Consider the following 12,781-nt stretch of genomic DNA (forward strand, 5'->3'; position numbering starts at 1 on the left):
TGTTTTCTGACTTGAATTCGCAAAGAAGAGCACGAAATCTACAAAATCATCACTTTTTACCAAGATTCAACGGCTGAATTGCAAGAAAACAGCAGAATTCTGCACGAAATCATCAAAATTCTTAGAGAAAACCGCATATTTCGATGCAAAACGACGATTTCTCGCCGATTTTCGTTGTTTTCTGGCTTGAATTTGCAAAGAAGAGCACGAAATCTACAAAATCATCACTTTTTATCAAGATTCAACGGCTGAATTGCAAGAAAACAGCAGAATTCTGCACGAAATCATCAAAATTCTTAGAGAAAACCGCATATTTCGATGCAAAACGATTATTTCTCGCCGATTTTCGTTGTTTTCTGGCTTGAATTCGCAAAAAAGAGCACGAAATCTACAAAATCATGACTTTTTACCAAGATTCAACGGCTGAATTGCAAGAAAACAGCAGAATTCTGCACGAAATCATCAAAATTCTTACAGAAAACCGCATATTTCGTTGCAAAACGATTATTTCTCGCCGATTTTCGTTGTTTTCTGGCTTGAATTCGCAAAGAAGAGCACGAAATTTACAAAATCATGACTTTTTACCAAGATTCAACGGCTGATTTGCAAGATATCAGCAGAATTCTGCACGAAATCATCAAAATTCTTACAGAAAACCGCATATTTCGATGCAAAACGACGATTTCTCGCCGATTTTCGTTGTTTTCTGGCTTGAATTTGCAAAGAAGAGCACGAAATCTACAAAATCATGACTTTTTACCAAGATTCAACGGCTGAATTGCAAGAAAACAGCAGAATTCTGCACGAAATCATCAAAATTCTTAGAGAAAACCGCATATTTCGATGCAAAACGACGATTTCTCGCCGATTTTCGTTGTTTTCTGGCTTGAATTCGCAAAGAAAAGCACGAAATCTACAAAATCATCACTTTTTACCAAGATTCAACGGCTGAATAGCAAGAAAACAGCAGAATTCTGCACGAAATCATCAAAATTCTTAGAGAAAACCGCATATTTCGATGCAAAACGACGATTTCTCGCCGATTTTCGTTGTTTTCTGGCTTGAATTTGCAAAGAAGAGCACGAAATCTACAAAATCATCACTTTTTATCAAGATTCAACGGCTGAATTGCAAGAAAACAGCAGAATTCTGCACGAAATCATCAAAATTCTTAGAGAAAACCGCATATTTCGATGCAAAACGACGATTTCTCGCCGATTTTTGTGGTTTTCTGGCTTGAATTCGCAAAAAAGAGCACGAAATCTACAAAATCATGACTTTTTACCAAGATTCAACGGCTGAATTGCAAGAAAACAGCAGAATTCTGCACGAAATCATCAAAATTCTTACAGAAAACCGCATATTTCGATGCAAAACGATTATTTCTCGCCGATTTTCGTTGTTTTCTGGCTTGAATTCGCAAAGAAGAGCACGAAATCTACAAAATCATGACTTTTTACCAAGATTCAACGGCTGAATTGCAAGATAACAGCAGAATTCTGCACGAAATCATCAAAATTCTTACAGAAAACCGCATATTTCGATGCAAAACGACGATTTTTCGCCGATTTTCGTGGTTTTCTGGCTTGAATTCGCAAAGAAGAGCACGAAATCTACAAAATCATGACTTTTTACCAAGATTCAACGGCTGAATTGCAAGAAAACAGCAGAATTCTGCACGAAATCATCAAAATTCTTACAGAAAACCGCATATTTCGATGCAAAACGATTATTTCTCGCCGATTTTCGTTGTTTTCTGGCTTGAATTCGCAAAGAAAAGCACGAAATCTACAAAATCATCACTTTTTACCAAGATTCAACGGCTGAATAGCAAGAAAACAGCAGAATTCTGCACGAAATCATCAAAATTCTTAGAGAAAACCGCATATTTCGATGCAAAACGACGATTTCTCGCCGATTTTCGTTGTTTTCTGGCTTGAATTTGCAAAGAAGAGCACGAAATCTACAAAATCATCACTTTTTATCAAGATTCAACGGCTGAATTGCAAGAAAACAGCAGAATTCTGCACGAAATCATCAAAATTCTTAGAGAAAACCGCATATTTCGATGCAAAACGACGATTTCTCGCCGATTTTTGTGGTTTTCTGGCTTGAATTCGCAAAAAAGAGCACGAAATCTACAAAATCATGACTTTTTACCAAGATTCAACGGCTGAATTGCAAGAAAACAGCAGAATTCTGCACGAAATCATCAAAATTCTTACAGAAAACCGCATATTTCGATGCAAAACGATTATTTCTCGCCGATTTTCGTTGTTTTCTGGCTTGAATTCGCAAAGAAGAGCACGAAATCTACAAAATCATGACTTTTTACCAAGATTCAACGGCTGAATTGCAAGAAAACAGCAGAATTCTGCACGAAATCTTCAAAATTCTTACAGAAAACCGCATATTTCGATGCAAAACGACGATTTCTCGCCGATTTTCGTTGTTTTCTGGCTTGAATTCGCAAAGAAGAGCACGAAATCTACAAAATCATGACTTTTTACCAAGATTCAACGGCTGAATTGCAAGAAAACCGCAGAATTCTGCACGAAATCATCAAAATTCTTACAGAAAACCGCATTTTTCGATGCAAATCGACGATTTCTCGCCGATTTTTGTTGTTTTCTGGCTTGAATTCGCAAAGAAGAGCACGAAATCTACAAAATCATGACTTTTTACTAAGATTCTACGGCTGAATTGCAAGAAAACAGCAGAATTCTGCAGGAAATCATCAAAATTCTTACAGAAAACCGCATATTTCGATGCAAAACGACGATTTCTCGCCGATTTACGTTGTTTTCTGGCTTGAATTCGCAAAGAAGAGCACGAAATCTACAAAATCATGACTTTTTACCAAGATTCAACGGCTGAATTGCAAGAAAACAGCAGAATTCTGCACAAAATCATCAAAATTCTTAGAGAAAACTGCATATTTCGATGCAAAACAACGATTTCTCGCCGATTTTCGTTGTTTTCTATCTTGAATTCGCCAAGAAGAGCACGAAATCTACAAAATCATGACTTTTTACCTAGATTCAACGGCTGAATTGCAAGAAAACAGCAGAATTCTGCACGAAATCATCAAAATTCTTACAGAAAACCGCATATTTCGATGCAAAACAACGATTTCTCGCCGATTTTCGTTGTTTTCTATCTTGAATTCGCCAAGAAGAGCACGAAATCTATAAAATCATGACTTTTTACCTAGATTCAACGGCTGAATTGCAAGAAAACAGCAGAATTCTGCACGAAATCATCAAAATTCTTACAGAAAACCGCATATTTCGATGCAAAACAACGATTTCTCGCCGATTTTCGTTGTTTTCTATCTTGAATTCGCCAAGAAGAGCACGAAATCTATAAAATCATGACTTTTTACCTAGATTCAACGGCTGAATTGCAAGAAAACAGCAGAATTCTGCACGAAATCATCAAAATTCTTACAGAAAACCGCATATTTCGATGCAAAACGACGATTTCTCGCCGATTTTCGTTGTTTTCTGGCTTGAATTCGCAAAGAAGAGCACGAAATCTACAAAATCATGACTTTTTACCAAGATTCAACGGCTGAATTGCAAGAAAACAACAGAATTCTGCACGAAATCATCAAAATTCTTACAGAAAACCGCATATTTCGATGCAAAACGACGATTTCTCGCCGATTTACGTTGTTTTCTGGCTTGAATTCGCAAAGAAGAGCACGAAATCTACAAAATCATGACTTTTTACCAAGATTCAACGGCTGAATTGCAAGAAAACAGCAGAATTCTGCACAAAATCATCAAAATTCTTAGAGAAAACTGCATATTTCGATGCAAAACAACGATTTCTCGCCGATTTTCGTTGTTTTCTATCTTGAATTCGCCAAGAAGAGCACGAAATCTACAAAATCATGACTTTTTACCTAGATTCAACGGCTGAATTGCAAGAAAACAGCAGAATTCTGCACGAAATCATCAAAATTCTTACAGAAAACCGCATATTTCGATGCAAAACAACGATTTCTCGCCGATTTTCGTTGTTTTCTATCTTGAATTCGCCAAGAAGAGCACGAAATCTATAAAATCATGACTTTTTACCTAGATTCAACGGCTGAATTGCAAGAAAACAGCAGAATTCTGCACGAAATCATCAAAATTCTTACAGAAAACCGCATATTTCGATGCAAAACGACGATTTCTCGCCGATTTTCGTTGTTTTCTGGCTTGAATTCGCAAAGAAGAGCACGAAATCTACAAAATCATGACTTTTTACCAAGATTCAACGGCTGAATTGCAAGAAAACAACAGAATTCTGCACGAAATCATCAAAATTCTTACAGAAAACCGCATATTTCGATGCAAAACGACGATTTCTCGGCGATTTTCGTTGTTTTTCGGCATGAATTTGCAAAGAAGAGCACGAAATCTACAAAAGCATGACTTTTTACCAAGATTCAACTGCTGAATTGCAAGAAAACAGCAGAATTCTGCACGAAATCATCAAAATTCTTAGAGAAAACCGTATATTTCGATGCAAAACGACGATTTCTCGCTGATTTTCGTTGTTTTCTGTCTTGAATTCGCAAAGAAAAGCACAAAATCTACAAAATCATGACTTTTTACCAAGATTCAACGGCTGAATTGCAAGTAAACAGCAGAATTCTGCACGAAATCGTCAAAATTCCTAGAGAAACCGCATATTTCGATGCAAATCGACGATTTCTCGCCGATTTTCGTTGTTTTCTGGCTTGAATTCGCAAAGAAGAGCACGAAATCTACAAAATCATGACTTTTTACCAAGATTCAACGGCTGAATTGCAAGAAAACAGCAGAATTCTGCACGAAATCATCAAAATTCTTACAGAAAACCGCATATTTCGATGCAAAACGACGATTTCTCGTCGATTTTCGTTGTTTTCTGGCTTGAATTTGCAAAGAAGAGCACGAAATCTACAAAATCATGACTTTTTACCAAGATTCAACGGCTGAATTGCAAGAAAACAGCAGAATTCTGCACGAAATCATCAAAATTCTTAGAGAAAACTGCATATTTCGATGCAAAACAACGATTTCTCGCCGATTTTCGTTGTTTTCTATCTTGAATTCGCCAAGAAGAGCACGAGATCTACAAAATCATGACTTTTTACCTAGATTCAACGGCTGAATTGCAAGAAAACAGCAGAATTCTGCACGAAATCATCAAAATTCTTACAGAAAACCGCATATTTCGATGCAAAACAACGATTTCTCGCCGATTTTCGTTGTTTTCTATCTTGAATTCGCCAAGAAGAGCACGAAATCTATAAAATCATGACTTTTTACCTAGATTCAACGGCTGAATTGCATGAAAACAGCAGAATTCTGCACGAAATCATCAAAATTCTTACAGAAAACCGCATATTTCGATGCAAAACGACGATTTCTCGCCGATTTTCGTTGTTTTCTGGCTTGAATTCGCAAAGAAGAGCACGAAATCTACAAAATCATGACTTTTTACCAAGATTCAACGGCTGAATTGCAAGAAAACAGCAGAATTCTGCACGAAATCATCAAAATTCTTACAGAAAACCGCATATTTCGATGCAAAACGACGATTTCTCGCCGATTTTCGTTGTTTTCTGGCTTGAATTTGCAAAGAAGAGCACGAAATCTACAAAATCATGACTTTTTACCAAGATTCAACGGCTGAATGCAAGAAAACAGCAGAATTCTGCACGAAATCATCAAAATTCTTAGAGAAAACTGCATATTTCGATGCAAAACAACGATTTCTCGCCGATTTTCGTTGTTTTCTATCTTGAATTCGCCAAGAAGAGCACGAAATCTACAAAATCATGACTTTTTACCTAGATTCAACGGCTGAATTGCAAGAAAACAGCAGAATTCTGCACGAAATCATCAAAATTCTTACAGAAAACCGCATATTTCGATGCAAAACAACGATTTCTCGCCGATTTTCGTTGTATTCTATTTTGAATTCGCCAAGAAGAGCACGAAATCTATAAAATCATGACTTTTTACCTAGATTCAACGGCTGAATTGCTTGAAAACAGCAGAATTCTGCACGAAATCATCAAAATTCTTACAGAAAACCGCATATTTCGATGCAAAACGACGATTTCTCGCCGATTTTCGTTGTTTTCTGGCTTGAATTCGCAAAAAAGAGCACGAAATCTACAAAATCATGACTTTTTACCAAGATTCAACGGCTGAATTGCAAGAAAACAGCAGAATTCTGCACGAAATCATCAAAATTCTTACAGAAAACCGCATATTTCGATGCAAAACGACGATTTCTCGCCGATTTTCGTTGTTTTCTGGCATGAATTTGCAAAGAAGAGCACGAAATCTACAAAATCATGACTTTTTACCAAGATTCAACGGCTGAATTGCAAGAAAACAGCAGAATTCTGCACGAAATCATCAAAATTCTTAGAGAAAACCGCATATTTCGATGCAAAACGACGATTTCTCGCTGATTTTCGTTGTTTTCTATCTTGAATTCGCAAAGAAGAGCACGAAATCTACAAAATCATGACTTTTTACCAAGATTCAACGGCTGAATTGCAAGTAAACAGCAGAATTCTGCACGAAATCGTCAAAATTCTTAGAGAAAACCGCATATTTCGATGCAAAACGACGATTTCTCGCCGATTTTCGTTGTTTTCTGGCTTGAATTCGCAAAGAAGAGCACGAAATCTACAAAATCATCACTTTTTACCAAGATTCAACGGCTGAATTGCAAGAAAACAGCAGAATTCTGCACGAAATCATCAAAATTCTTAAAGAAAACCGCATATTTCGATGCAAAACGACGATTTCTCGCCGATTTTTGTCGTTTTTTGGCTTGAATTCGCAAAGAAGAGCACGAAATCTACAAAATCATCACTTTTTACCAAGATTCAACAGCTGAATTGCAAGAAAACAACAGAATTCTGCACGAAATCATCAAAATTCTTAGAGAAAACCGCATATTTCGATGCAAAATGACGATTTCGCGCTGATTTTCGTTGTTTTCTATCTTGAATTCGCAAAGAAGAGCACGGAATCTACAAAATCATGATTTTTACCAAGACTCAACGGCTGAATTGCAAGAAAACAGCAGAATTCTGCACGAAATCATCAAAATTCTTACAGAAAACCGCATATTTCGATGCAAAACGACGATTTCTCGCCGATTTTCGTTGTTTTCTGGCTTGAATTCGCAAAGAAGAGCACGAAATCTACAAAATCATGACTTTTTACCAAGATTCAACGGCTGAATTGCAAGAAAACAGCAGAATTCTGCACGAAATCATCAAAATTCTTACAGAAAACCGCATATTTCGATGCAAAACGACGATTTCTCGCCGATTTTCGTTGTTTTCTGGCTTGAATTTGCAAAGAAGAGCACGAAATCTACAAAATCATGACTTTTTACCAAGATTCAACGGCTGAATGCAAGAAAACAGCAGAATTCTGCACGAAATCATCAAAATTCTTAGAGAAAACTGCATATTTCGATGCAAAACAACGATTTCTCGCCGATTTTCGTTGTTTTCTATCTTGAATTCGCCAAGAAGAGCACGAAATCTACAAAATCATGACTTTTTACCTAGATTCAACGGCTGAATTGCAAGAAAACAGCAGAATTCTGCACGAAATCATCAAAATTCTTACAGAAAACCGCATATTTCGATGCAAAACGACGATTTCTCGCCGATTTTCGTTGTTTTCTGGCTTGAATTCGCAAAGAAGAGCACGAAATCTACAAAATCATGACTTTTTACCAAGATTCAACGGCTGAATTGCAAGAAAACAACAGAATTCTGCACGAAATCATCAAAATTCTTACAGAAAACCGCATATTTCGATGCAAAACGACGATTTCTCGGCGATTTTCGTTGTATTCTATTTTGAATTCGCCAAGAAGAGCACGAAATCTATAAAATCATGACTTTTTACCTAGATTCAACGGCTGAATTGCTTGAAAACAGCAGAATTCTGCACGAAATCATCAAAATTCTTACAGAAAACCGCATATTTCGATGCAAAACGACGATTTCTCGCCGATTTTCGTTGTTTTCTGGCTTGAATTCGCAAAAAAGAGCACGAAATCTACAAAATCATGACTTTTTACCAAGATTCAACGGCTGAATTGCAAGAAAACAGCAGAATTCTGCACGAAATCATCAAAATTCTTACAGAAAACCGCATATTTCGATGCAAAACGACGATTTCTCGCCGATTTTCGTTGTTTTCTGGCATGAATTTGCAAAGAAGAGCACGAAATCTACAAAATCATGACTTTTTACCAAGATTCAACGGCTGAATTGCAAGAAAACAGCAGAATTCTGCACGAAATCATCAAAATTCTTAGAGAAAACCGCATATTTCGATGCAAAACGACGATTTCTCGCTGATTTTCGTTGTTTTCTATCTTGAATTCGCAAAGAAGAGCACGAAATCTACAAAATCATGACTTTTTACCAAGATTCAACGGCTGAATTGCAAGTAAACAGCAGAATTCTGCACGAAATCGTCAAAATTCTTAGAGAAAACCGCATATTTCGATGCAAAACGACGATTTCTCGCCGATTTTCGTTGTTTTCTGGCTTGAATTCGCAAAGAAGAGCACGAAATCTACAAAATCATCACTTTTTACCAAGATTCAACGGCTGAATTGCAAGAAAACAGCAGAATTCTGCACGAAATCATCAAAATTCTTAAAGAAAACCGCATATTTCGATGCAAAACGACGATTTCTCGCCGATTTTTGTCGTTTTTTGGCTTGAATTCGCAAAGAAGAGCACGAAATCTACAAAATCATCACTTTTTACCAAGATTCAACAGCTGAATTGCAAGAAAACAACAGAATTCTGCACGAAATCATCAAAATTCTTAGAGAAAACCGCATATTTCGATGCAAAATGACGATTTCGCGCTGATTTTCGTTGTTTTCTATCTTGAATTCGCAAAGAAGAGCACGGAATCTACAAAATCATGATTTTTACCAAGACTCAACGGCTGAATTGCAAGAAAACAGCAGAATTCTGCACGAAATCATCAAAATTCTTACAGAAAACCGCATATTTCGATGCAAAACGACGATTTCTCGCCGATTTTCGTTGTTTTCTGGCTTGAATTCGCAAAGAAGAGCACGAAATCTACAAAATCATGACTTTTTACCAAGATTCAACGGCTGAATTGCAAGAAAACAGCAGAATTCTGCACGAAATCATCAAAATTCTTACAGAAAACCGCATATTTCGATGCAAAACGACGATTTCTCGCCGATTTTCGTTGTTTTCTGGCTTGAATTTGCAAAGAAGAGCACGAAATCTACAAAATCATGACTTTTTACCAAGATTCAACGGCTGAATGCAAGAAAACAGCAGAATTCTGCACGAAATCATCAAAATTCTTAGAGAAAACTGCATATTTCGATGCAAAACAACGATTTCTCGCCGATTTTCGTTGTTTTCTATCTTGAATTCGCCAAGAAGAGCACGAAATCTACAAAATCATGACTTTTTACCTAGATTCAACGGCTGAATTGCAAGAAAACAGCAGAATTCTGCACGAAATCATCAAAATTCTTACAGAAAACCGCATATTTCGATGCAAAACGACGATTTCTCGCCGATTTTCGTTGTTTTCTGGCTTGAATTCGCAAAGAAGAGCACGAAATCTACAAAATCATGACTTTTTACCAAGATTCAACGGCTGAATTGCAAGAAAACAACAGAATTCTGCACGAAATCATCAAAATTCTTACAGAAAACCGCATATTTCGATGCAAAACGACGATTTCTCGGCGATTTTCGTTGTATTCTATTTTGAATTCGCCAAGAAGAGCACGAAATCTATAAAATCATGACTTTTTACCTAGATTCAACGGCTGAATTGCTTGAAAACAGCAGAATTCTGCACGAAATCATCAAAATTCTTACAGAAAACCGCATATTTCGATGCAAAACGACGATTTCTCGCCGATTTTCGTTGTTTTCTGGCTTGAATTCGCAAAAAAGAGCACGAAATCTACAAAATCATGACTTTTTACCAAGATTCAACGGCTGAATTGCAAGAAAACAGCAGAATTCTGCACGAAATCATCAAAATTCTTACAGAAAACCGCATATTTCGATGCAAAACGACGATTTCTCGCCGATTTTCGTTGTTTTCTGGCATGAATTTGCAAAGAAGAGCACGAAATCTACAAAATCATGACTTTTTACCAAGATTCAACGGCTGAATTGCAAGAAAACAGCAGAATTCTGCACGAAATCATCAAAATTCTTAGAGAAAACCGCATATTTCGATGCAAAACGACGATTTCTCGCTGATTTTCGTTGTTTTCTATCTTGAATTCGCAAAGAAGAGCACGAAATCTACAAAATCATGACTTTTTACCAAGATTCAACGGCTGAATTGCAAGTAAACAGCAGAATTCTGCACGAAATCGTCAAAATTCTTAGAGAAAACCGCATATTTCGATGCAAAACGACGATTTCTCGCCGATTTTCGTTGTTTTCTGGCTTGAATTCGCAAAGAAGAGCACGAAATCTACAAAATCATCACTTTTTACCAAGATTCAACGGCTGAATTGCAAGAAAACAGCAGAATTCTGCACGAAATCATCAAAATTCTTAAAGAAAACCGCATATTTCGATGCAAAACGACGATTTCTCGCCGATTTTTGTCGTTTTTTGGCTTGAATTCGCAAAGAAGAGCACGAAATCTACAAAATCATCACTTTTTACCAAGATTCAACAGCTGAATTGCAAGAAAACAACAGAATTCTGCACGAAATCATCAAAATTCTTAGAGAAAACCGCATATTTCGATGCAAAATGACGATTTCGCGCTGATTTTCGTTGTTTTCTATCTTGAATTCGCAAAGAAGAGCACGGAATCTACAAAATCATGATTTTTACCAAGACTCAACGGCTGAATTGCAAGAAAACAGCAGAATTCTGCACGAAATCATCAAAATTCTTACAGAAAACCGCATATTTCGATGCAAAACGACGATTTCTCGCCGATTTTCGTTGTTTTCTGGCTTGAATTCGCAAAGAAGAGCACGAAATCTACAAAATCATGACTTTTTACCAAGATTCAACGGCTGAATTGCAAGAAAACAGCAGAATTCTGCACGAAATCATCAAAATTCTTACATAAAACCGCATATTTCGATGCAAAACGACGATTTCTCGCCGATTTTCGTTGTTTTCTGGCTTGAATTTGCAAAGAAGAGCACGAAATCTACAAAATCATGACTTTTTACCAAGATTCAACGGCTGAATGCAAGAAAACAGCAGAATTCTGCACGAAATCATCAAAATTCTTAGAGAAAACTGCATATTTCGATGCAAAACAACGATTTCTCGCCGATTTTCGTTGTTTTCTATCTTGAATTCGCCAAGAAGAGCACGAAATCTACAAAATCATGACTTTTTACCTAGATTCAACGGCTGAATTGCAAGAAAACAGCAGAATTCTGCACGAAATCATCAAAATTCTTACAGAAAACCGCATATTTCGATGCAAAACGACGATTTCTCGCCGATTTTCGTTGTTTTCTGGCTTGAATTCGCAAAGAAGAGCACGAAATCTACAAAATCATGACTTTTTACCAAGATTCAACGGCTGAATTGCAAGAAAACTACAGAATTCTGCACGAAATCATCAAAATTCTTACAGAAAACCGCATATTTCGATGCAAAACGACGATTTCTCGGCGATTTTCGTTGTTTTTCGGCATGAATTTGCAAAGAAGAGCACGAAATCTACAAAAGCATGACTTTTTACCAAGATTCAACTGCTGAATTGCAAGAAAACAGCAGAATTCTGCACGAAATCATCAAAATTCTTAGAGAAAACCGTATATTTCGATGCAAAACGACGATTTCTCGCTGATTTTCGTTGTTTTCTGTCTTGAATTCGCAAAGAAGAGCACAAAATCTACAAAATCATGACTTTTTACCAAGATTCAACGGCTGAATTGCAAGTAAACAGCAGAATTCTGCACGAAATCGTCAAAATTCCTAGAGAAACCGCATATTTCGATGCAAATCGACGATTTTTTTGCCGATTTTCGTTGTTTTCTGGCTTGAATTCGCAAAGAAGAGCACGAAATCTACAAAATCATGACTTTTTACCAAGATTCAACGGCTGAATTGCAAGAAAACAGCAGAATTCTGCACGAAATCATCAAAATTCTTACAGAAAACCGCATATTTCGATGCAAAACGACGATTTCTCGTCGATTTTCGTTGTTTTCTGGCTTGAATTTGCAAAGAAGAGCACGAAATCTACAAAATCATGACTTTTTACCAAGATTCAACGGCTGAATTGCAAGAAAACAGCAGAATTCTGCACGAAATCATCAAAATTCTTAGAGAAAACTGCATATTTCGATGCAAAACAACGATTTCTCGCCGATTTTCGTTGTTTTCTATCTTGAATTCGCCAAGAAGAGCACGAGATCTACAAAATCATGACTTTTTACCTAGATTCAACGGCTGAATTGCAAGAAAACAGCAGAATTCTGCACGAAATCATCAAAATTCTTACAGAAAACCGCATATTTCGATGCAAAACAACGATTTCTCGCCGATTTTCGTTGTTTTCTATCTTGAATTCGCCAAGAAGAGCACGAAATCTATAAAATCATGACTTTTTACCTAGATTCAACGGCTGAATTGCATGAAAACAGCAGAATTCTGCACGAAATCATCAAAATTCTTACAGAAAACCGCATATTTCGATGCAAAACGACGATTTCTCGCCGATTTTCGTTGTTTTCTGGCTTG

The sequence above is a fragment of the Gnatocerus cornutus genome, unplaced genomic scaffold (genome assembly GCF_029298725.1).
Source record: "Gnatocerus cornutus isolate USDA-ARS CGAHR unplaced genomic scaffold, icGnaCorn1.1 ctg00000093.1, whole genome shotgun sequence".
Classification (NCBI taxonomy): domain Eukaryota; kingdom Metazoa; phylum Arthropoda; class Insecta; order Coleoptera; family Tenebrionidae; genus Gnatocerus; species Gnatocerus cornutus.